Here is a 26,563-nt window from a genome sequence, read left to right as displayed (position 1 = left end):
TATACCAGTCCTCTGGCGAATTCATGACCAAACCAAGCCATTAAACTAATATTAATTAAACACATCCTAACAAAGCCTATGGCACTATAAACCAAAGTGACTTAGTTTATTCAGCAATAAAGAACAAACTGCCTTTACCTATATTCAGAACTTGTCTGCTTATTGAATTTGCTTCAGCTTCATGTGACGGCAATCAAAGGTCTCCATTCTTACAAAAACTGTGATATAAAAAGCATTTTTTTCAGTTGAAAGAGCTGACACATTCATACCATGAGGTACTTATCTTCACTGACACCTTGGTTCACAACAAAAATGCTCAATCAATTAATAATTTATTTATAAAGCCCTTTGCACACCCAATTAAGGTGGCTAAAGTGTTTTGCAATCAAAAACAGTAAAGAAACATATATGGTTAAACAAAACATAGCATACAACCACAAGAACAGGCAAAAAAAAGATTAAAAATCAGGAATAGAATGTCATGGTGCTAACTGGTATTAAAAGTCAGCCTGAATAAATGAGTTTTGAGAGTTTATCTAAAAAGATTTAGATCAGTGGTGGAAAATACGTAGATCCAGACAAAGCTGTTTCCAGGATCTGGGCGTTGCCACTAAGAAACCCTGATCACCTTAGCGGGTTGACCTGGTCCTTGGTAAATTTAATGGAAACTGATTCAAATACTTCAGAGACCTACACACATACGTTTAGTAAATCAGAAAAATAAGCGTAGGTCAGGCCCTTGAGGGCTTTAATAACTGACAATAAAAGTTTGAAATCTATTCTAAAACAGACAGCAAGCCAATGTAAGGAGGATAGAACAGGGGTGCTGTGTTCATGTTTGAAGATGTCAGTTAGAAGATGGACAGCTATGTTTTAGACAAGCTGAGGATGACATCAGTCTTGATGAGAAAATATTCACCTGCTGCCTAATATATCCGACACACTAACAGGACCCTTGATCAAGAGTGATTCAGTGTTATTCATGTCAATCAGGGGTTTAATGCCTAATTAATGTATTTTGCCAATAAGCTCAAAAAATTTTAAACCTGTGGTTTTAGGTTGAAAGTCATCTTTTGTTTCATTGAGGACCAGTTGGTAGGATTGTTGTCTTGCAGCAAGAAGGTCTGGGTTCAAAGACCATCCTGGGGTCTATCCAAAAACACGACTGTTATGTTATTCTAAAATCTCCTTAGATATGAGTGTGTGCGTGAATGATTGTTTCTCCTGTGTGTCCTTATGTTGGCCTGTGACAGACTGACTATCTATCCAGGATGTGCCCAATGATCACTGGAGATATATACCAGCCTGTAAGCAACCCTGGAAGAACAAGCGGGTTTAGACCATAGATTTTCTTTTTTTGACTTGAACTAAAATCAGTGTTTTGGAGTGGCTCAGACAGAGTCCTGGCTTGGCTTAGGGTGATGGGAAGGATGCCTTCTATTCTCAAAGACTTGGAGCTCACCACCAAGGATAATTTTTTTTAAATATCAGTGGAAAACATGGAAAAAGCTGTTGAGCAGGGCTTTATCGATGTAATGTCAAAAAAGATCATCCTGATAATTATTGAAAAGGGTATGAAATATTTTTACAAGCCAATTTTTTATGTTTTAAATTGGTGAACCTTTTACCTAGTTCTATTAGCTTTTCAGAGATGCCTGTCCCATTTCCTAACCGAAACAAGCTTGATGATTTTAAATTTACATCTGTCAAGGGTATGAATCATTTTAGGATTAACTGTATATATGCTGTAGGTAGCTTGTATGAAACAGAGACACCTTAATTCTAAATTCAAAACTAAATGTATGAAAGTGTACCTAACCACACACTGTATTTGAACAATCGTTTTTACACTCACTGTTATTCAGTTGTATAATGCGTCCTGTGTATTGTGCTCAATAAAAGCCCTGCTATTCCTCTTGTCTTGTATATTTGTCCTGCTGGTACTAAGGATGGACAACTCCACACCTAAATCTGCAGAGATGCTCGGGTACTTTCAAAGAGAAACCTGCACCACACACAAACAAGCATCAAACAGAGATGAACTTAGCCTGTTGGAGTGCATTTTCACGGACCTGCATCTGTGAGTTCTCTGTGTAGGTAGACATGTTTCATCTGTACCCACATGAAACCACCGCAGCCTTGCCGATAGCTTGCAAAACATTTGTTTAGTCTCACCCCTGCGTCCTGTCAGGTCTCATATACATCATTACACTATGAAATGATGTGTGAAATGATAACTACAATGAATGTGACAAGAGGACATTCAGCACCTGCATTCACAATCAAGTTCACCTTTATTGTGAATGCTGAGAAATAACAGGTGCTATAACAAAAAAAGCTTAGTGTGAGTAACATGTATGCTCTGAATACTTTATGTAATGCTGTTGTAATTCATGTTAAAAGGAGGTGGTTGCTGTAAACGTAAAACTAACAGTCTCTGTTATTAGCTTCAAAGCTTTTGTTATATAAAGTTGGGGTCTCACAGTTGCATCTCCACTCTAGTCTGTTGTCCAGGTGAACACCGAGGTATTTATACTCCTCCATCACCTCCACTTCTTCTCCCATGATAGAAATAGTTTTTGACTTATTCCTGTTTCTCTTAAAATCTACAATCATCTCCTTTGTTTTAGTCACGTTCAAGATGAGATGATTGTTTCCACACCATGCCACAAAGCGGTCCACCACCTTCCTGTACTCAGCTTCTTGTCCATCTCTGATCCCCCCCACGACTGCAGAATCATCTGAGTATTTCTGCAGTTGACAGGAGTCTGTCTTGTACTGGAAGTCTGAGGTGTACAGAGTGAAAAGGAATGGTGAGAGTACAGTCCCCTGTGGTGCTCCTGTGCTGCTGACTACCTGGTTAGACTCATAACCCTTCAGTCTCACAAACTGTGGTCTGTTTGTCAGGTAGTCTTTGATCCAGGAGATTGTTGAGGCCTCCACCTGAGTCTTCTGGAGTTTCTGACAAAGCAAATCAGGTTGGATTGTATTAAATGCACTGGAGAAATCAAAGAACATGATCCTCACAGTGCTGCTGGCTTTGTCCAGATGACAGTGGGTTTGTTGAAGCAGGTGTATGATGGCATCTTCAACTCTAACTGAAGGGGGTCCTGATGGTTTACTGTTTACTTACTCAGGTGGGCCAACAGGAGCCTCTCTAGGACCTTCATGATGTGGGATGTCAGGGCAACAGGTCTATAGTCATTGAGGACTGATGGGTGAGTTTTCTTTGGTACCGGAACAAGACAGGAGGTCTTCCACAACACCGGAACCTTCTTCTGGGCCAGGCTAAGGTTGAAGAGGTGCTGCAGAATCCCACAGAGCTGCTCTGCACAGCCCTTCAGGGCTCTATGGCTGACATGATCTGGACCTGCAGCCTTATTCCGATTCAGTCTCTCCAGTTGCATCTTCACTTGACTTCTTGAGACACACAGGTGGAAGGGAGAAGCAAAGGAAGCATCAGCATCTTCTGATATGGTTGAAGGCAAACATGTAGAAGCAGAAGGGTCTAGGGCTGAGGTGGAAGATAAAAAATGTGAGGTGTTACTGGACAGCTGTGGGTCCTGTGGGTCAAAGGAGGGTGGGATGTCTGTTTGGCTGTGAGCAGGAGAGGAGGATGCTGAGCTTGTTTCTGAACTGAACCTATTGAAGAATGTGTTTAGTTCATTCGCTCTGTTCAGGCCTTCATCGATCCGATCATCCCTCTGCCTGAAGCCCGTGATCTTCTTCATCCCTGTCCACACATCTCTGATATTGTTTTGCTGGAGCTTGCTCTCCAGCTTCTTCTTGTACACCTCCTTGCTGTCTCTTATCTTGACTCTAAGTTGCTTCTGTATAATCCTCAATAATTCTGTGTCTCCCTCTCTGAAGGCTCTTTTTTTCTTGTTAAGCAGGTCCTTCAGGTCACTGGTGATCCAAGGTTTGTTATTGGGGAAGCATCTCACGGTTCTGGTGGGGATGATGTTATCCACACAGAAGTTTATATAGTCGGTTACACACTCAGTCATGGCATTGATGTCCTCTCCATGTGGCTGGCACAGTGCGTCCCAGTCTGTAGCCTCAAAGCAACCTTGCAGAGATTCTTCAGCTTCCTGTGACCATCTTCTCACAGTCCTCTTTATTACAGGTTGTCTCTGAACAAGGGGCTTATATTTCGAGCAGAGAAAAACAAGATTGTGATCTGATTTGCCTAGAGGAGGTTGTGCTGTAGAGATGTATGAGTCCTTGACATTTGCATAAAACAAATCCAATGTTTTGTTTTCTCTGGTAGAGCAGCTGACAAATTGTTGAAACGTTGGAAGTGTAGCAGAGAGTTAAGCATGGTTAAAATCACCAGAAATTGCCACAAAAGCATTGGGGTTTTGTGTCTGTAGCTTAGCAACAACTGAGCTGATGGCATCACATGCAGTGTCGGCAACAGCGGAAGGTGGAACGTAAACTGTTGCCAAAATAACACTGGTGAACTCTCTGGGTAAATAATATGGACGAAAACTTACTGCCAACAGTTCAATATCTGGACTGCAGAGATGACACTTCACAGTTACATGTCCTGGATTACACCATCTGTTGTTCACAAGTACTGCCAGTCCACCTCCTTTACATTTGCCGCTCCCTTTTAAATCTCTGTCTGCTCATATGGTTAAAAAGCCCGGCAGAGAGACGCTGGAGTCGGGGATATGATCCTCTAGCCATGTCTCAGTAAAACACATAATACTGCATGCCCGGTACTCTGGCTGGGTCCTTTGTAGGGCTTGGAGTTCATCCAACTTGTTTCCCAACGATCTCACATTGCCCATCCTAATCGATGGAAGAGATGGTTTGAACTTCCTCCTTCTCTCTTTTCTCTTAGCTCCTGCTCTGCATCCACGGCATCTGACTGAATTGTATTGGCATGAGCTGGATTGATTTAAATACATATTTCTATATAATCTGAAATGTATGGGACATGCTTGTCTTGTAAAGTGTAAATAAATCAACACATGAACTGATTTGAACTTTACCAGTAAAGTGTATACATTAACCCCAATAGTGATTTTACGACCTAAATAATGTTTATTCATCATGAATTATTTCTTAGTCCATTAAAACAATTCAGTTAATTTCAAATTCAAAAATACTTTATTGATTCCTGACAAGTATAATTACCAACTGTGAACTAGTCAATCTGTGCATTTGGCTTTGCAAAGTATCTTGTTTGTAATTCTGGCCTGTTAGCACTTGGCTAGCTTGGCCAGAAAAAGAGCTGCAACCTTGACCTGAGAATGAAAAGACAAGCTGCCATCTCCAAAAATTTGATCTGGATCCTCGCTGAAATACCTGGACTAAGCAGAAACCGAATATGTACCCAGGGTCAAAGAGTGCAGTACGGAGCCATGTTAACACCCATGTGATAAACAGCTGCATGCACAGTAACATGCACAGCATTGCAGCGTTGCTGCATGTGAGTATTGTTGTACAGGCTAAAGAAGCTGTCTGTGGCTGAATATTAACCATGTGTGTTTTGCTGCTTTTCTAAGTGTATATCAATAAGGACATAACCAAAAATAGATTTGATTCAGTTTCCAGGTTTATACCCCCCCCCCCCCCCCCACACACACACACACACACACATCTGCACTTTCACTTTCATCTGGTGAACATGAAGAATATTCATTTTTATGAATGAATCATTCAAAAAACAAAGCTTGTCAGAAAAAAATATAACCAAGTCAAAATTTACTCAAATTTATCAATATTAACTGGATGTTGGAACAATTTATCTGGACCAGCCAGAACTTCCTGGGATTGTTTTATACTTTTTGGCAGACAGAAGATCAGACCTTCATCACCGTATCCAGAATGTATTTCTTTAAAGTTTTATCACCAATATTACCAACAATTTCTACGTACATTTTCATTGTTAAATAAAAAGTTCACCTTCTTTTAATTCTAGGATTTTATGCATCGGAACATAATACAAATAGTACAAATTGTACATGGTTCTGAAATTTCAGTTTTGTAAACTTCAACATAAACTAGGGTGGAAAGAAACCCTCACCTGATTTTACACGGCAATTGTTTTTCAAAATGAAGCCAAACATGAAGTGAAACATTAACTACACTCATGGTTCAGTCGCTTGTCGAATCTTTACATTTAGCATGTGATAATTTGAAGTAGTTATTTTCTGCTTTCATAGCTCTTTATCAGTCTCTCACATCATTGAAGAGGATTTTATACAACATTGCATCATTTGCATAACCCAATTTTGCAAACGTTTTTAAATGTCAACCAGATGGACTTACACTTAACTCTAGAATATTTTTGTATACAGTGGAGCTCAAGATTCCCTTAATTCAATTCAATTCAGTTTATTTATATAGCACCAATTCACAATACATGTCATCTTAAGGCACTTCACAAAAGTCAGGTACATACATTCCAATTAATCCTAACCATTGAACAGTGCAGTCAGATTCAGTTATTTATTCAAATTGGATAAAAATGACTGCAAGATGCCCTGGTTCTTTGGTGACACAACCTAAATCATCACCCCTCCAACCCAGTGCTTGAGGATTCTGTGCTGAGCCTAACCAAAACATATCTACTCTGGTCTCATCTGTCCAAAAGAACAATGCTTCACTGTTGAATGACGGATTTTAAACTAAAGTATATAATACTTCCCACGTTAATGGGCTATAGAAATTCCTTCTGTCAGATCATTGCTAATGTCTTTCCACCCTGAAATAATGACAGAACCTGATAAAGACCAGATTATTTTGTCTGGATATTTATGTTTCTGGAGTCAAGGTGTTGTGCACATATCTGCTAAATATGCATCATGTGTCAGTAAACACTAAATCCCTTACACAAACTCAAAATTTAAACAGCCGGACCTCTTTCACTCCCACACTAAAAATGTTTGGTGATAATCTCCATTTGTTTCCATATGTCTAAAGTGTACCAGAGGTTGAAAAGAGACGATTTCTGGGAAGCAAAGATGTTTGTACACCTGTGTTGATAAACAGCTACAGTATGTCACGGAGCTGGTGGATGTTAGAGACCTTGAGGTCCTCCACCTTCAGTTTGAGGAAGTCCCACAGATGCTTTTAGGGTTTAGGGCTGGAGAGATGCTTGGCTAGTCCAGCATCTTTACCCTGATTTTCTTTAGTGTTTAGGGTCACCATCAGGTTGGAATACTACCCTGTGGCCCAGTTTTCAAAGGGAGGGGATCATGCGCCGCTTCAGTATGTCACAGTAAATGCTGGCATTCATGGTTCCCTTAACCGTAACTCCCCACATCTGGCAGCACTCCGGCAACCCAAACTAGGACACTCACACCATCATGCTTGACTGTAGGCAAGACACACTTTTCTTTGTGCTTCTCACCTGGTTTCCACCACATACATTTAAAACCATCTGAACCAAATAAGTTTAACCTGGTGAGATCAGAACAGGACCATTTAATGCATGTCCTTAGTCTGCTTGTCTTTAGCAAACTGTTTGTGGGTTTTCTTGTGTATCATCTTTAGAAAAACCTTCCTTCTGGAATAACATCCATGCAGACCAATCTGATGCAGTGTGCAAATTTTGGACATTTTAATTTAGGGCTGTACCCACTTTGGGTGCCAGCAGTTTAGGCATTAATGGCTGTGTCTTGAGTTATATTAAGGAGACAGCAAATGTTCACTGTTATATAAGCTGTACACTGACTACATTGTACCAAAGTGTAATCTTTTTAGTGTTGTTCCATAAAAAGATATAATAAAATATTAACATAAATGTGAGGGGCGTCCTCACTTTTGTGAGGTACTGTGAGTCTTTCACCTCATCTTTAGTTTTAAGCTGAATGAAAGCTTTGGAGCTTTTCATTCCTAACCTCAGCGCCTGTTTTTTAATAATTTTCAGAATCTTAACTGTATAGCTCTAAGTATATAACTCTACAACCCACTTTTCTGTATATTTTATAATTCTCTTTCTCTTTTTTTGATATTTTTTTGATATTTTCAGTTCATCCACCATGAAATAAAAGAGATTCATGTAACATTTATCTGTTGTAACAAGCTAAAATAGATGTTCTGCTGGTCAGTTTGGAGAAAGCCTCACCCGTCTTGCCCTTCTGCTATCTCAGCACCTCCAGATGCTTATCACAAGGATTATCACCATTTTTTTATATGCTCAACTCAACTCAGCTCTCAGTGCCTCTTTGCAGCATGCCACATTGCAGCCTGTATGGATTCTCACTCTCACTTCCACTGAGTGAGACGGAGGGCAACAACCCAGGGAGGAGGATGGCAATCTCCCGACCGCTGCTCCAAATCTGATGAGCATGGTAATTGGTTCAATTCTGTCAAGCCCTTGTTCATGCTTTCAAGTGCCTCACAGATTTTTACCTGACGGTGGCAGGCAGTCAGGGGCAGAGCATAAAAAGAGAAGATGGTGTGATATCATCATTTTTACCTCATTCAGAGACTTCAGCGTGAGGCTTGTATTCCATGCTTCCAAGTCGACAACAAGTCATCCTAGAAATCCCATTTTTGTCCCTGCTGTATGCTGTCTCCCCCCTCTCCCTCTTTCTTGTCCCTTGTTGAAAGAGAGGTAGCGTTCAAAGCATCCCTTTCTTTTACTGTGCCATATTAGTAGAAGCCGTCTTCATTCATTGGGCGATGGAGTTAAAAAAAGAGAGAAAATTAAAGCAAAGAGATGAATCAAGCTCCCAGGATTAATTTTCCTTCCTCAGTTCTTCTCTCTTCTTCCTGCGCTTAAACACACCAGATTAGGCTCATGAGCAGAAACGTCAGAGTGGCAGCGATGTATGTGTTTTGCCTTCTCCTCTTCTTTCTCCTGATCTCCCTCCCACCTTTTTCCTCACTGATTCTCTCTGAATCTCTCTGGGTTTCTCTCGGTCCGAGGCTCTCTGGCTGGCTCACACAGTAGCAGGCTGCCTTGTCATGACGGTTGAGACATCTGCGTGTGGAGAACTCTGTGAATGTGCTTATGCTGGGGGACTAAAGTAGCTGCTTAGCTGAGACTGAGACCACCCTCCCCTCCTCCCCTTTTAGAGATGGGCTTTCTAATGGCATGTACCACTGAAGCCTGGAGCAGGGTAGGCTGCAGCACTGACAAAGAGGGGGGGGGGGGGGGGGGTATGGAGAATGCACGAAGCTTAATCTTTCTGTTTTCTCGTTTATTTATTATCTAGCTTTGCATAAGTGTTAGCATTCTGTTTTAATTATTGTCCTGTCTATCAGATTGCTGATGCACAAGTGACCTGAGTGAAATGATGCTTTATTCTCCACACAGATAACAGCTTGTATAGTTGGAAAATCACTGTATAAGACATGAGAGCATATGCTGGATTTGGCAGAGGAGAATTAATTCTGGAAGAGCCACAACTATGTCACAGATAATGCATTCACTTACGCCTGACTGACTGCACAATGGCTCACATGCAGAAATCTATCCCGGAAATTGGCTTGAATTAACTCAATTCTTTGTGCAGATAAAACTATCATGTTTAAAAAATAAAGGAAAGACCACTGCGCGCATCTCCAGATGCTGCTTCAGACCTGAGTGATTGACAGACACCCTCAGGATGCCGGTTCTGTCCCTACATTACCATCCTCTTAAGAAGTGCACCGTCTAATTTCAGGCATCACTGAATAAAGAGCCTGTCTGTTGCAGAGGTGAGACAGCGTCTGGTGTGAGGATCAGGAAAAGCCAACCCACCTCCTCTGAGTCCAGAGAGCATGGATGGCTCTCTGAAGAGCTGGAACAGGAGGAGGTGTCACAGCTCCATGGAAGCACTGCGCTGGACATCACACCAGGAAAAACATGACCAACAGGGATGACAAGACAAAAAAGAGAGCAAGGCATATTTCTCCTTCAGTTTATGACATGCATGACAATAAAGAAACACAAACAGGAGACATCCCTACACATTTGTTTTTTATTACATCTCTAATATTGCCATCACGGTAAGATGACAAAGGCAGCAGCCAAGTGGGAATTCAAATCACTAAATTGCTGTTATGAGCAGAGCCACTAATATGATAGTGTGTGCATCTGGAAGGCTTGATAACCTGAATAAAACAGAAGGGAAAAAAACATCAGGTGATCTAGCGACTGTGTACTACATTTCACTGCACAGTGTCATACAGTATTTTCAGCTGTGTTTCTTGGCTCAAACTTCAACAACTTTAGCGCCACGGTTCAAATGACGTAAGAATGTTCCACAAAGACTCATCATGAGAAGGAATAGTTTCAGAAAAACAACATTTTGAATCTCATATATTGTAAGTCAGTGCTGGTTTTAGAAGCAAGCCTAGATCGTAATTAATTATAAAATAAAGTAGGGATGAAGTTCTCAGTTAGCAAAGAGGATTCAGATGTGTAACAGATTTATAAGCTATTTGCCTTGGCTGGCTTCAAGTCTGAATGAACACAGTATTGTTAAAATACACACAAAGGCAGATCTGCTACTAAAATAGCCCTATCAAGCAAGTAGCACATTGAAATATGGCATCATATATCCATTTAGAGGAGGGTCTCCACAAATGTATTTATATTTATATACATAAAATAGATAACAAATTACATTGCTTTCGGATAAAGTAGACGTGTTTGGCTCATGTGATTCTGTTGAAAAGAAAAATCATCCACTGAAAGCTGATTTTGAATTTAATGCAGGGTAGAAAAGTACCCCTCTGGCTGCTGGTTTTATAAAATAAATGGTGTCATAGGAGCTAAAATAAATCCTTCCAGGAAGTTTATTTTTTGCAAATAATTTCTATAATAAAACCAGTTGTCTAAAATGTGTTAAAAACTCTGTTGTTGCACTTCAGAAAAGCCTTTCTTATAGTTGCTAACCAGTTTTTTGCATGTTTCCACTGGTATTTTAAGAATATATCAAAATAACCTCAACGTCTTTGAGGTTAAAAGGCCTACTTGCCATCACCCAAATCTCTACTTTCACAGATACTCTATTAGATTGAAGTTGGGACTCTGGTTGGGCCACTCCATAAGCACAATATTAGAATCATATTAGATTCAAGAAAAAACATGTTAGTAAAATAAAAAGAGTATACCTAAGCCTACTTGTGCTATGAATAACTTTGTACCTTTCCTGTATTTGCTGTATTTTAATATTGGAAATATAATGTATGCCTATTTATCTATGAATTGGATTAGTGAATACACATTTGTAATTCTAAGGTATTCACCTTCATGAAAGGGGGGAAGGGCTTATTAAGGTACATCTAAATAAAACTGGAATATTGTGAAAAGGTTCAATATTTCTTTCACTCATTTCAGAAAGTGAAACTCATATATTATATAGATTCATTTCACATAGAGTAAAATATTTCAAGGCTTTTTTCCTCGTAATTTTGATGATTATGGCTTATAGATAATTAAAAAATTCAAAATGCAATTTAACAAAAACTTTTAATATTGTGAAAACGTTAAATACTGCCATCCTATGGTGTCACACCCTAATCTGCTAATTAACTCAAAACTCATGCAAAGGTTTTCTGAGCCTCTAAATAGTCTCTTAGTCTGAATCAGTACGCTACACAATCATGGGGATGAGTGCTGACTTGACAGATGTCCAGAAGACCGTCATTGATACACTCCACAATTCATTTCAGTTCAATTCAATTCAATTCAATAGTTTTTTTTATATAGCGCCAATTCACAGCTCATGTTGTCTCAAGGCACTTTTCAAAGTCACTTCAATCGAATCATACAGATTTCGGGTACATACATTCCAGTTGATCCTATCAAACAGTGCAGTCAGATTAAGTTTATTATTCAAATTTGTTAAAAGGTTTTCTTTCTAAGGAAACACAGCAGATTGCATCAAGTCACTGACTTGCAGCATTCACTCCTCCTGGATGAGCATGTAGACAGTCGCTTGTATTGATTTTGCAGCAATCCCTCATACTGAGCATGCAGGTAGCAACAGCGGAAAGGAAAAACTCCCTTTTAACAGGAAGAAACCTCCAGAAGAACCAGGCTCAGTTTGAGCGGCCATCTGCCACGACTGACTGGGGGTTTGAGAGAATGTAGCAGAGGCACAAAAATAACACAGAAGCACTGATCCAGGAGTACTTTCTATGGGAAAGAAAAGTAAAACGTTAGCTAAGCAGAGGAGCTCTGAGCCAGTTGTCAAGTCTACAGTATGAATGAGAGCACATACAGTTAGTCAAGAAGCCTAGCCAGTAGCTATATCTAGGAGGGAATAGACAAGGAAGGTAAGCCACAAAAGGTCATTGCTAAAGAAGCTGGCTGTTTACAGAGTGCTATATCCAAGCATATTAATAGAAAATTGTGTAGAAGCAAGAAGTGATATTTTGGCGTAATATGTTATCTGCTGATGTCGGTCCTCTGTGTTTTCTGAAGTCCACAGTCAGCTGGTCCAGCAGAAAATTTGAGAGCACTTCATGCTTCATTTCTGCTGACATGCTTTGAGGAGATTCTCATTTTATTTTCTAGCAGGACTTGGCACCTGAACCCACCGCCAAAGGTTCCGAAAGCTGGTTCAATGACCATGGTGTTCCTGTGCTTGATTGGCCAGCAAACTGGCCTGACCTGAATCCCATAGAGATAGGGATATTGTCGTTAGGAAGGTGAGAGACACCAGACCCAACAATGCAGTTGACCTGAAGGTCGCTATCAAAGCAACCAAGGCTTCCATTACACCCCAGCAGTGCCACAGGCTGATCACCTCTATGCCACGCTGCATTGATGCAGTAATTCATGCAAAAGGATCTCATCTAATATTCTACAATTCTGAAAAAAAACGCATTTGGGGTTTCATTATCTGTAAGCCATAATCATCAAAATTACAAAAAATAAAGGCTTGAAATATTTTACTCTTTGTGTAATGTATCTACACTCACCAGCCACTTTATTAGGTGTCCAACTGCTCGTTATCGCAAATTGCTAATCAGCCAGTCACATGGCTGCAACTCAATGCATTTAGGCATGTAGACATGCTCAAGGCGATCTGCTGCAGTTCAAATCAAGCATCAGAATGGGGAAGAAAGGTGATTTAAGTGACTTTGAACCTGGCATGGTTGTTGGTGCCAGACGGGCTGGTCTGAGTATTTCAGAAACTGCTGATCTACTGGGATTTTCACGCACTACCATCTCTAGGGTTTACAGAGAATGGTCCGAAAAAGAGAAAATATCCAGTGAGCGTCAGTTCTGTGGGTGCAAATGCCTTGTTGATGCCAGAGGTCAGAGGAGAATGGCCAGACTGGTTCGAGCTGATAGAAAGGCAACAGTAACTCAAATAACCACTCGTTACAACCAAGGCATACAGAAGAGCAACTCTGAACGCACAACACGTCGACCCTTGAGGCGGATGGGTTACAGCAGCAGAAGACCACACCGGGTGCCACTCCTGTAAGCTAGGAACAGGAAACTGAGGCTACAATTCGCACAGGCTCACCAAAATTGGACAACAGAAGATGGGAAAAAAGTTACCTGGTCTGATGAGTCTTGATTTCTGCATGGAAAGCATGGATCCATCCTGTCGTGTATCAACGGTTCAGGCTGGTGGTGGTGGTGTGATGGTGTGGGGGATATTTTCTTGGCACACTTTGGGCCCCTTAGTACCAATTGAGCATCGTGTCAAAGCCACAGCCTACCTGAGTATTGTTGCTGACCACGTCCATCCCTTTATGACCAGTGTACCCATCGTTTGATGGTTACTTCCAGCAGGATAACGCACCATGTCATAAAGCACGAATCATCTCAGACTGGTTTCTTGAACATGACGATGAGTTCACTGTACTCAAATGGCCTCCACAGCCACCAGATCTCAATTCAATAGAGCACCTTTAGGATGCGGTGGAACGGGAGATTTGCATCATGGATGCGCAGCTGACAAATCTGCAGCATTTGTGTGATGCTATCATGTCAATATGGACCAAACTCTCTAAGGAATGTTTCTATTTCCTTGTTGAATCTATGCCATGAAGGATTAAGGCAGTTCTGAAGACAAAAGGGGGTCCAACCCGGTAGTAGCAAGATGTACCTAATAAAGTGGCCGGTGAGTGTATATAATACATGAGTTTCACTTTGTCAAATGAGTGACAAAAAAAATACTGAACTTTTTAATATCAAAATGTTTTAGGATGTACTTATACACTTTCTAACAAAAAAGAAACCATATTTTCCAAAATATCAAATACGTAACTAAAATAAACTAATTATGGAGTGCCATGTGGATAAAAACAGGTCCTGGGATTTAGTTATTATATTTATCCAACTATCAGCTTGTTGTCAAGAAGGAGCATATAGGATTTTTTTAGTATGCAGGTAATATATGTATGTCATAGATGTCTTAAATTTTTCACAGGTCCTTTCTGGAGAAGATTTTTTTTCCCCACAAGCCATCTGGTGTATCCTTTCAAGCCTAATAAGAATGAAACTGAGATGCATTGGACTTCATCAGATGATAAAGAGTAGGCCAGGCCAAACAAACACTCTCACACAGGATAAGGACAGCAGATGGAAAGGGCCTCTTAATGCTGCCAACGCTGGAGCCAGGCCTAGTGGGAAAGGCCCAATGGCCTTATTGGATGTCCATTGATATGTGATGTTCCAACGGACTCTGAGCAACGTATTTGAATTCAGACAATATAGTCCAGCTTTGGCTGGCAAACAAAAACTACTGTGGGAGTACACTGATGCTTTTCTTTAGTGACTGACAAGTAAAAACTTTTTTCAGAACCGCACACATACAGAGACACACAAGAGCAAATTTTAAATTGTGATATTCATGTCCCTTATTTAAATTCTGTTATTAGCACACAAATATATTTATTACTGATTTAAAAGTGGACCATTAGCCTAGATGACTCAATTTAGGTTTAACTTTTTCTTGTCATAGTTATTTCAAATACTCACCCTGAAATTACCAAATGTTGAACATCATAAGGACATGTGTTCTTTAGATTACTCTGTGACAACAAGTACTCAAATTCAAGCCTCTAGTCCTGTCATTATCCTTTGTGTTTACTATAGCTACAGATGTACTTGCAAATTGGCCACCATATGGGCCAATTTGAAGGACACGTTGCTGCATTATGGTATGAAGAAGTTCCACATAATTGTAATAAAATATATTTTCAGTGTCTTTTCAAGAAAACACTTGAGCTGTCAAAAGCTTTTAGAGTTATGTACATTGTGGAGAACAGTTTCACATAATTGTGTATTTTGATGTCATGCAAAATAGCCTCAAGGCACATACTCACCGTGGAGGAGAAATGACAAAGTGAGAATGGAAAGGGTCATGTCAGGGCTGTGTCCCATGCAATTATGTTGTTTCTCTGAGCTGCATGCAGAAAACTGCCAAAATGCATTTTTGTGACTAATAAAACAGTGAGTGCAGACAAACACTGGCAGCTTATCACTGCCTTCTAAAATGTATAACTCTAAACTACCTTTATCTCAAAAATTCTTGAAAAGGTAGTTTAGAAGCAATTATTGGCCTTTTTAGGAAAAAATGTTATTTTAGAGGTTTTTCAATCTGCTGTTAAAGCTTTACTCAATCTGCCCTTTTAAGAGTTTTTCATGTTATCATTCTGCTTTCAGATTCAACTGCTGTCATTGACAGAGTGGATCACAAAATTTAAATTTCTAGTTTAGAGCAGTGGGTGGGTGCCAGTACTACTGCGTTGCAGTTGTTCAAATCTAATTTGGCAGAGTTAACATTCGCTGTCAAACTCTGTGATTTTGTATCCTCTGCAGCTTCTCTGCAATGTGGGGTTCCACAGGGCTCAATTTTGGAACGTCTTTCTCTGACACAGTATGTGAGACCAATTATCACTAATCTAGGAGTTGCAGTGTATGCAGATCTTAAACTTGAAAGCCAGATTAAGGTTGTTGTAACATCTAACTTTTTTCATCTGAGGCAGTTAGCCAAAATAAAGCCCATTTTATCGAGACAGCTTTTTGAAACAGTAATCCATGCATTTGTTACATCTAGGCAGGATTAGTGTAATTAACTTTATTTTGGGGTAGGTGATGTGTCCATTAGGCATCTGCCGGTTGTGCAAAATTCTGCAGAGGATCCTTTAACTGGAACAAGAAAGTCTGAGGACAATACCCCCATTTTAACCTAACTTCGCTTGCTACCTGTACCTTTCAGGATCCTTTTTACAAATTATTTTATTTGCTTATAAAGCAAATAAACCCCCCAACTCTCTAATCTTCTACAGCCATATATACCTGCCCGGCAGCTTCTTTCGCTGTAGCTGTTCCAAAGTTGTGCAATGATCTATCTTTTTATGTCAGCTACAGTGCTCAAACTGTTGAAGGAAACAATATTGGTTCTTATAGAAAAGTGCCAGACAACACAGCAAATGAGCTTGTTGTCTATGGGGTCAAAGACCATAACAGCATGCCTTAGAGTGAAATGCATGTTTTATTTCTAGTAGTGCAGTATCCTTAGAAATCCCAACACTTCAAAGACAAAAAACAGAATTTCTTTTTTTTTCAGTTTTGTTCAAATAGTGGTCTATATCCATCATGCTTCTTACTCAGTACATATTAGAGAAACAAAAACAATACATGAACCTTTCTTCTTAGTGGTAGTGTGTGCATGTTCACAGTAACCTCTCTTGCTCTAGAAAGCAAATATTTTTATTTGTTTCCATCCACTGTGATGCTGTTTTTTTTTTTTGGTTTTTTATTTTGTGATGGGGATGAGGATAAACCTTTGATGATCTTTACAAACTATTAGATGTTTTTTAATGGAGGAAAGGTTACATGGCCAACATCACAGAAGGTAGTGTGTTCTGAGAGTTCGGCTGGGGAGCGAAAGCCGATAGGAAGGCACAAATTAGAGTTGATCTACCTACCACGTTTTTTTTTTATGTTTAGCCCATGAACAACAAGATGGACTAAAGCTGTATACTGATTCCTTTGGCAACTTGGGCAACAAGCTGTGTGGTGCTGCACTCCTCTCAAATGATGTTAATATCCTAACATGTGTAAGAAGACTCTGCTTCCTTAATATGTAAAAAGAACGTGTTACTTTAATAACACTTGTTAGATTTGTTTAGTATAAAAGTTTATTAAAGCATGTAAAATATTATTTTATATTGAAATATTATTAAATATTATTTCCATAGTTAGAAGCTGAGGAAACACAAAAAAGTGGAGAATATTTTTTATGAGGTATGCTTTTTTTGGAATGCAGATGCTTGCAGTTTAAGACACAAATCAGAGTGCAGCTGTGGAAAGCTGGATTTTGTTCAGATATGAAGATTACTTTATAATTATAAGAGAGCATCCTAAGCATGAAAACCTTTAAAAAGGTAAAAGTTGTTAATTAAATCTAAGTTTTCCGCTGTGGAGGTTTTCTCACAGTTTGGGCATGTTATTTCTGTAGACAGTTGGATCCTTTTCCTATTTGCTACACCCATATGCAGGAAAATTATGTAAAATGGGTTTGTGTGGCTTCCAAACGATCCCTTGGTAGCATTACATCACTAACAACTCATATGGCACAAGCCTTGATGCAAACTATGTAACTCTCAAGTATTTTGAAAAAACTTTAGCATTTTAGCATTGTGCTTTTTGTTTTTTTTTTCTTATGTGCTTTTTTTTTTTTTCTTAACCGTGTTCTGTCCGGCAGATTAGTGTCAGAATTGTTGTCTGAGTGCCAAGAAGAAGCCCAACAGATTTACTTTAACAAGTGGAGCATTACAGCTGACGCTTTAAAGCTCTGCTTGATATTCATAAAAAGAACGTTTATTAGAAACTGCTTTGGGATTATTTCAGTTGTTACGGATATGGAAACAGAAATGAAAAGGGAAAAAAAAGAAGCACAAAAGAGAGAAGGGGGGTGGGTCAAAAAGGAAAATGGGAGAGAAGGAGAATAGAATGGAGGGAAGAAAGAAGGATGAAGAGAATACAAGATAACACCCTGCTTGCTTCTACACCTGCAGAAATGTTCATATTGCCAGATTTTTTACCGAAAAATGCATGGCACTTATCAATGCAAGATGTATTTAGTGGTAAATCCAGCTCAATATAGAACATTTGTGTATCTGTTAACACCTGAATCTAAACACCTGTGGGGCTGAGTCTGAGTGCTTGTGTATACAAGGTTTCTCCATAAGAATATGCAATAGTGAGTGTGAGGAGCCACAGACCTGCCCCCTTGGACCCGGGACAGATACGGAGGAGATCCGAGCCACTGACATCCAAAGGCCCCCAGAGCACAGGAACCCCAGGAGAACTACTGCCGGGACTACCGCAAACCCCCCAGAGAAGAGCAGGGGAGAGTCCCAGGGGAACCACCCAGCAGCCACAGTGCAGAAGCCCCAGGCAGCAGCAGCAACAAGCCCACAGGCCCTGACGGCAGCTGTCTACGCCCAAGCAGACCCAGAGACCCGAGATCCTGTCAAGCAGCTGCTGGGAGTGAGAAAGCACACACCAAAGCACCCAGCCCCGGATACCAAGAACCACAAGTACACCGGTGGACAGAGACACCAACCACCGGTAGGTAGTGTGGCGGGGAGGGAATAAGCCCCACATTTGATGGGGGCCCTAAACTGATCCAGGAGAGGGAGCAGCCCAAGACCCAACCTGACACAAAAAACAGGCACACACAGACACAATCACACTTTCCCACCCTCATGCGTACACATAAAAACACTCACAGCCACACACCCAATGTAAGACAAACAACAATGGACGTCGTACACTCACACTCCCCATACATACTCTATATTCCCAGGTCCAGGTGCCGATACCCCATAGGGACAACTGGACCCAGGAGGTGGTTCCCTTCCCTCCAGGGGTGGAGACAGGCAGACCGCCCAGGCACCTGAACCTGAGCGACCCCAGCCAAGACCCCGATCCTCTGCCCCAACACCAGTCCACAACAACACCCATCTTCATCCGGAGAGGAGGCCATATACAAAAGAGGGGTCTACATGGTCCAAACCAGCCTGCCAACCAGAGCCGCCACAAAATAAAATAATCCCAACCCTCAATGAATTCCGATCCCAACCCCCTGAGCCTCCTACCCCCAGTGAACCCTGATATGAATCTCCCCACTGGGCCAGCCCCAACCAGGACACAGATATCGAACACATGCCCCCAAACCCAAACGCCATGAATCTCCCCCCACAGCACATGGTTACACTCCCACAGGTGAGCTTCATCCCTGAAAAGCTGACAAAACAACACCCACACAGTGCAAGCTCCACACAAAGACCCACTCCAAGCACCCCTGCCACGTCCTCCCCCCACCAGACAGCGTGCCGCGACAGGAAGGCAATGGCCCCGTGCAGCGCCATCCCAGCCCCTGCCCACAGGTGCAACATGGCAGACCCCGTTGAGCACTGAGCTCACACCAAGATGGGACTCACCCGGCAAGATGTCCCCGGCCAGCGGCAAGAACTCGGGCCAGCGTCCCCCGCAACCACACAGATACACCACATCACTGCCACTGCAATGATAGCCCAGGTAGAAACATTATCCAGCTCAGCTCTACCATTGCCGCTCAGACAATCCAGACGCCGGTGAAACCACATCCAAGAAGAGGACACAACCCCTCCACCCCACATGCTGCAGCCCCCCACGCCACCCTCTAGCCCGCCGCCTTGACCCCCCCAAGACACAACAGCCAACAGAGCATTACACCGCCAAGTCCGCACGCACAACCATTCAGCCAGCGCCATCAGCCCCAGCCCATCAATCTGTGAGAGGGAAACATGCACCAGCCGGGTAACCGGGCTGGGCAGGCCAACTGCTCCAGGGTAAGCACATCCCACCAGCCACCCCAGTGCAGGCACAAGACATGCTCTACCGCCTAACCCCCCTGCGCCCTGCCAGGGGCAAGAGCCACAGAAGGAAGCATTGGAGGAAGGCCACCACAGCACACCAAGGACAGGGAACCCCGCCAACCCCACACCCAAATCCCGTAGGAGCCCCAGGATGCTGGCCACCCACCCTCCCGCACAGCACACCCGAGGCACGAAGCAGGCTGGCCACCCCCTCCACCAAAGTACAGCCACCTCTCAATCAACACTGCACACCAACGGGCCAAGACCCCTTCGTCAGAGCCCGATGCCCCCCCAACCGACAGAGCAGGGACCGAAGATCCAAGGCAATCCAAAAATCCCGAGATGGCCGAAAAGCCAGCCCCAGCACCAGACAACCCCCAAGACCCGAAACCCAACCCCAACTCCAGCCCAGATCCAGACCAGAATGCCCCCTTCCTCTCTCAGCCTCCGACCCCAAACGGCAAACAACAAACTGGGGTGTGAAAAGACCCCAAGCCTACTTCCGCCCGTTCAAATGTGGTGTTGATGCGTGTTGTTGTAGAGTGCAAACCCTCAAACCCTGATCCCCCGCCCCCACACCCAGTCCCCCGCCCGAAGGAGCCATTGACCCTCAACAAAAAGGAGCCAGCCGGAAGCGTGCACAGTATCAACCAAGAGTGTGGCCCCACTACAGAAAACAGAGCAGACTAGCCGGCCCAGTGCAACCAGAATATGCTACACAAAGCAGGGCACATGACCAACAGGCCCAACCACCCCCGAACCATGGGGCAGAGCCAACAGAGCACCCAGTCACCGATGCCTGGCATCGGACTGCAGCCACAACCAGGTATGCGGGGCAACAAAACACGTCCCACAACAAGACAGAGGCCGCCAACAAATAACACCCGACCCAAAATGGCAGGCCCACCCAAATGCAGAGAAACCGAGACCACCCGGGCAAGACAGGCAGTCAAGTAGACCCTGCGATGAACCACCCTGCTCACCACCATGCCCAAAGGGAAGATGCCAGCCCAGCAATCAGAAGGGCAGCACAAAAAGGCACAGCAACCACTAACATCCATGCCAGCCAAGCAAAAACGACAGAGCCAAGCCAAGGTGTGGTTCCCCCCGAGCCAATGCCACAGCAACACCACACATCATTCCATACATCGGTAGGGGCACGGTGAAGACCACCAACCCCAAGCACCTACCACCCACCAGGAACCACCCAGCAGACTGTCATGATATGACATCCTGGGACTTGGTTTGTGTTTTTGTGTTAACTGTGTTTAGGTTTATGTTTTCCTTTATTGTTTATTAGTTCCACCTGTCCCCTCTGCCTCCCTGCCAGCTTGTCACACCTGTTCTTAGTTTCTGTGATTACCTGCCTTTGTTTTCTCCCTGTATATTAGTTGGTCTGTGTTCTTTGTTCCCCGCTGGTTTCTCCATCACTGTTTCTCATCACTACCCTTGTTGATGTTCAGTTTTGCTACGTTGGAGAACTGAGTACTCATGTAGGTTTTTGGCTCTGAACTCGGTTATGTACCTGCAGTGATTTTTGTGACGCTTTTGACGGTTTTGGAATAAAACCTCAAGATTAAACCATCATGCGGCTGCCAAGCTCTTTTCTGCACTTTGGTCCGATTCAAACACTTAACGTGATAAAAGAAACCAGCCAGTACCAGGACCAAGCAGATAAGTCTAAAGAGCTGAAGAAGTGGGCGACACAGCAGGAGGAGGAATTGAGGAGGATGTATGGAGAAGAGGTGGAAATTGTACCTTCACCCACGCTGCTTCAGGAAATGGAGGAAGCTAGAGGACGCCAACCGACGCCGGTATCTCCAACCTTCATACCGGGTCGGATCCGCTCCAGTTTGCCTCCAACAGTCTCAGCCACCCCCGCCTCTTCACGCCGCCGTCGCCCTCGCCGCAAGCGCTCCACTCCAGCAGCAGCAGCCCCGGCCGAGCTCACCCTGCTCACAGCTGCTTCGCCGGAGCCATCCACGTCAGCAGTGGTTCCTGCGGAGTCATCATCGCCAGCAGCGGCTCCTGCGGAGCCATCCTCGTCTGCAGCGGCACCTGCTGCGGCCGAATTCCCCGCTGGTTTCGGCTCCCGACCTGGACGATGTCGTCGCCGCGGAACAGTCGCCATTGGGGAGGTTCGGATGGGCGCCTTCAACCCTTCTACGGAGGGTCCATCCGCCATGGCTTCCACGCAGCTGCTTTCCCTGGAGTTGGTGGGTGGTCACCCAGCGCCCTCTGCAGGTCACCAGTCGCTGGTGCAGCCTCCAGCCCTGAATTGGGTTCAAGCCATGCTGAAAAAGATGAAAAAAGATTGCATGGAGAGACGTTGCTGTCATTTTGTGCGTCATCTTATGGATCATCCAGAGGATCTGAATCTAGTGCACTCTGTGCTACAGGCCGAATTCATTGCCGAGGGATGGCTCGACGCTCCAGCTCCTGTCTCCGCTGGAGGTCCCTTCGACCCTCTTCTTGTGGCCGTTAGAGCAGCACAGAGCTCCGAGGATTATGACTCAAAGCCGTCCGCTGCCAAGCCTCTGGGCTCACAGCCGTCCACTGCCGAGCCTCTGGACTCACAGCCGTCCGCTGCCAAGCCTCTGGACTCACAGCCGTCCGCTGCCAAGCTTCTGGACTCACAGCCGTCCGCTGCCAAGCCTCTGGACTCACAGCCGTCCGCTGCCAAGCCTCTGGACTCACAGCCGTCCGCCGCCGGATCTACAGAGCCTCAGCCGGCCGCCGCCGGATCTACAGAGCCTCAGCCGGCCGCCGCCGGATCTACAGAGCCTCAGCCGGCCGCCGCCGGGTCTACAGTGCCTCTACTTCCTCGTCGTCTGATCCGGGAGGAGCCCGTGAGTGGGCTGCCTCTACTTCCTCATCGTCTGATCCGGGAGGAGCCCGTGAGTGGGCTGCCTCTACTTCCTCGCCTGGTCCCGGAGGAGCCTGTGGGCGGGCTACCTCCACAACCGGGTCCGGAACACCTTTTGTTTTTTCTTTGGGGGGTGCTCCTGGTTTTACAGCCTGACATACACACACAGCCTGACGCACCAGAGCCTGACATACACACACAGCCTGACGCACCAGAGCCTGACATACACACACAGCCTGACGCACCAGAGCCTGACATACACCCACAGCCTGACGCACCAGAGCCTGACATACACACACAGCCTGACGCACCAGAGCCTGACATACACACACAGCCTGACGCACCAGAGCCTGACATGCACACACAGCCTGACGCACCAGAGCCTGACATACACACACAGCCTGACGCACCAGAGCCTGACATGCACACACAGCCAGACACATCAGAGCCTGACATACACACACAGCCTGACGCACCAGAGCCTGACATACACACACAGCCTGACGCACCAGAGCCTGACTCGTTGCCAGACACACCAGAGCCTGACTCGTTGCCAGAAACACCAGAGCCTGACTCGTTGCCAGACACACCAAAGCTGGACACCTGGTCCAGGCCTCTGCGGGTCCTGCCTAGGCCCAAGTCTTTGCCGCGATTCTGGCTTCGCCGCACACCTCCGAGGCACCTGCTTCCACGTCGCAGACCGCCTGACTACTTGCTTCGTGGGTTTGCCTGGCATCTCCGCTGCCAGCCTCCAGGCAGCCTGCATCTCTGTCGCCGCAGGCCTCCTAGACGTCGGCCTCTTCGCTGGCTACATCGCCGCAGACCTCCGGATAGTCGGCCTCTTCGCTGGCTACATCGCCACAGATCTCCGGATTGTCGGCCTCTTCGCTGGCTATATCGCTGCAGACCTCCACGGCTTCGCCGCCGACCGCTCAGAACTCTGTGGTACAGGTCCTGTCGCCCGCCTGAACTCTGTGCCTGCTGGGGACGACCTCCTGGTCGCCCGCCTGAACACTGTGCCTGCTGGGGACGACCTCCTGGTCGCCCGCCTCAACTCTTTTTTTTTGTTTCTGGCCCTCCTTCCGAGGCCCCCCTCCGCCCACCCTGGTTGGGTTGTTTTTTGTTTCTGGCCCACCTTCCAAGGCCTCCTCCACCCACCCTGTTTGGAGTATTTTTGTGTTTTGGACTTTGTGTTTTTCTAGTGGTCGTCTGGGATCCGACCTTAACGGGGGGGTTATGTCATGATATGACATCCTGGGACTTGGTTTGTGTTTTTGTGTTAACTGTGTTTAGGTTTATGTTTTCCTTTATTGTTTATTAGTTCCACCTGTCCCCTCTGCCTCCCTGCCAGCTTGTCACACCTGTTCTTAGTTTCTGTGATTACCTGCCTTTGTTTTCTCCCTGTATACTAGTTGGTCTGTGTTCTTTGTTCCCCGCTGGTTTCTCCATCACTGTTTCTCGTCACTACCCTTGTTGATGTTCAGTTTTGCTACGTTGGAGAACTGAGTATTCATGTAGGTTTTTGGCTCTGAACTCGGTTATGTACCTGCAGTGATTTTTGTGACGCTTTTGACGGTTTTGGAATAAAACCTCAAGATTAACTCATCATGCGGCTGCCAAGCTCTTTTCTGCACTTTGGTCCGATTCAAACACTTAACGTGATACAGACAGGCAAACCCCAGCTCAGCATAAGGCCGAGAAGCTCAATGCAACCGCCGAGCCCAGCGACGCCGGCCCTGCAACACCCACACATAGAGGCCAGAGCCACCATGCACAGGACCACCACCCCAACACCACAGCACACCAGACAGCACAGGACAAAACGCAGCAATGAGCACCCATAGCAAAAGCCGTGCACAAAAGCCCACACCAAGCAAATGCGCCCCTCCAGCCCTCAATAAAAAACAAAGCCCCCTGCAAAAGTGCACCCCCGTGAGAAAACGACCCACAGCATCCAGGTCCAAGAACATGCCCGAACCCCATACCCCTGCCAGAAGTAGCCCCGCGAGAAAACCCACGCTGAAGCCAGGGACACCCCAAAAGCCTCAAACCCAGACACCCCCTCGCATCCACCACATTTCCCCACAGGACGAAGCCAAAGGTGCCCCACCCCCACTAGGTGATGGAGCCAATTAAAGGAGCCCAGAGAGATTGATCTGATGTGGAATGCAGAGGCTGTCTCAAGACTTATATAATCCAATAGAAGGTTTCTGTACTGGTTAATATTAAGAAGGTTTTTATTTTTCCAATTCATGACGATAGTTTTCTTACCAATACATAAGGCAAGGAAAATCATGTGAACTGAATTTGTCTCTATGGTGACACCATCTAAGTTGCCCAACAAGCAAACTGAGGGGGAAGGTGAAATATTACTTCTCAGACACTTTGATAAGTCTTCACATATCAGGCGCCAGAACCTCTGAACAGGTGTACATAACCATAGTGCATGGATGTAATTGTCAGGTATATTGCCTGGGCAGTGAAAGCAAGTATTACACGGTGCAAAACCCAATCTGAACATTCGTTGACCTGTACAGGTCCTTCTCAAAATATTAGCATATTGTGATAAAGTTCATTATTTTCCATAATGTCATGATGAAAATTTAACATTCATATATTTTAGATTCATTGCACACTAACTGAAATATTTCAGGTCTTTTATTGTCTTAATACGGATGATTTTGGCATACAGCTCATGAAAACCCAAAATTCCTATCTCACAAAATTAGCATATCATTAAAAGGGTCTCTAAACGAGCTATGAACCTAATCATCTGAATCAACGAGTTAATTCTAAACACCTGCAAAAGATTCCTGAGGCCTTTAAAACTCCCAGCCTGGTTCATCACTCAAAACCCCAATCATGGGTAAGACTACCGACCTGACTGCTGTCCAGAAGGCCACTATTGACACCCTCAAGCAAGAGGGTAAGACACAGAAAGACATTTCTGAACGAATAGGCTGTTCCCAGAGTGCTGTATCAAGGCACCTCAGTGGGAAGTCTGTGGGAAGGAAAAAGTGTGGCAGAAAACGCTGCACAACGAGAAGAGGTGACCGGACCCTGAGGAAGATTGTGGAGAAGGGCCGATTCCAGACCTTGGGGGACCTGCGGAAGCAGTGGACTGAGTCTGGAGTAGAAACATCCAGAGCCACCGTGCACAGGCGTGTGCAGGAAATGGGCTACAGGTGCCGCATTCCCCAGGTCAAGCCACTTTTGAACCAGAAACAGCGGCAGAAGAGCCTGACTTGGGCTACAGAGAAGCAGCACTGGACTGTTGCTCAGTGGTCCAAAGTACTTTTTTCGGATGAAAGCAAATTCTGCATGTCATTCGGAAATCAAGGTGCCAGAGTCTGGAGGAAGACTGGGGAGAAGGAAATGCCAAAATACCAGAAGTCCAGTGTCAAGTACCCACAGTCAGTGATGGTCTGGGGTGCCGTGTCAGCTGCTGGTGTTGGTACACTGTGTTTTATCAAGGGCAGGGTCAATGCAGCTAGCTATCAGGAGATTTTGGAGCACTTCATGCTTCCATCTGCTGAAAAGCTTTATGGAGATGAAGATTTAATTTTTCAGCACGACCTGGCACCTGCTCACAGTGCCAAAACCACTGGTAAATGGTTTACTGACCATGGTATCACTGTGCTCAATTGGCCTGCCAACTCTCCTGACCTGAACCCCATAGAGAATCTGTGGGATATTGTGAAGAGAACGTTGAGAGACTCAAGACCCAACACTCTGGATGAGCTAAAGGCCGCTATCGAAGCATCCCGGGCCTCCATAAGACCTCAGCAGTGCCACAGGCTGATTGCCTCCATGCCACGCCGCATTGAAGCAGTCATTTCTGCAAAAAGATTCCTGACCAAGTATTGAGTGCATAACTGTACATGATTATTTGAAGGTTGACGTTTT

General features: G+C 44.4%; 1 protein-coding gene and 1 long non-coding RNA gene across 3 annotated transcripts in view; one reads left to right on the top strand and one right to left on the bottom strand.

Moving 5' to 3' along the window:
* Nucleotides 1-9,013, bottom strand: part of b3gat1a (beta-1,3-glucuronyltransferase 1 (glucuronosyltransferase P) a) — a 139,589-nt gene extending 130,576 nt beyond the window's left edge. The window contains exon 1 of one of the 2 annotated variants that reach the window (XM_047390609.1): nucleotides 8,438-9,013. The gene's annotated coding sequence lies outside the window, so the exon portion shown is untranslated. The remainder of the gene's footprint in view (nucleotides 1-8,437) is intronic. The other variant, XM_047390611.1, reaches the window with a different exon arrangement.
* The window catches only part of LOC124883501, a 46,912-nt gene extending 36,946 nt beyond the window's left edge, over nucleotides 1-9,966 (top strand). The window contains exon 3 of the long non-coding RNA XR_007042220.1: nucleotides 9,662-9,966. This is a non-coding gene — a long non-coding RNA (uncharacterized LOC124883501). The remainder of the gene's footprint in view (nucleotides 1-9,661) is intronic.
* Nucleotides 9,967-26,563: the final 16,597 nt, after the last annotated feature.

Source organism: Girardinichthys multiradiatus, chromosome 18 (assembly GCF_021462225.1).
Source record: "Girardinichthys multiradiatus isolate DD_20200921_A chromosome 18, DD_fGirMul_XY1, whole genome shotgun sequence".
NCBI classification, from domain to species: Eukaryota; Metazoa; Chordata; class Actinopteri; order Cyprinodontiformes; family Goodeidae; genus Girardinichthys; species Girardinichthys multiradiatus.
Note: the sequence above shows the minus strand (reverse complement) of the source record. Positions and strands in the feature narration are given on the sequence as shown.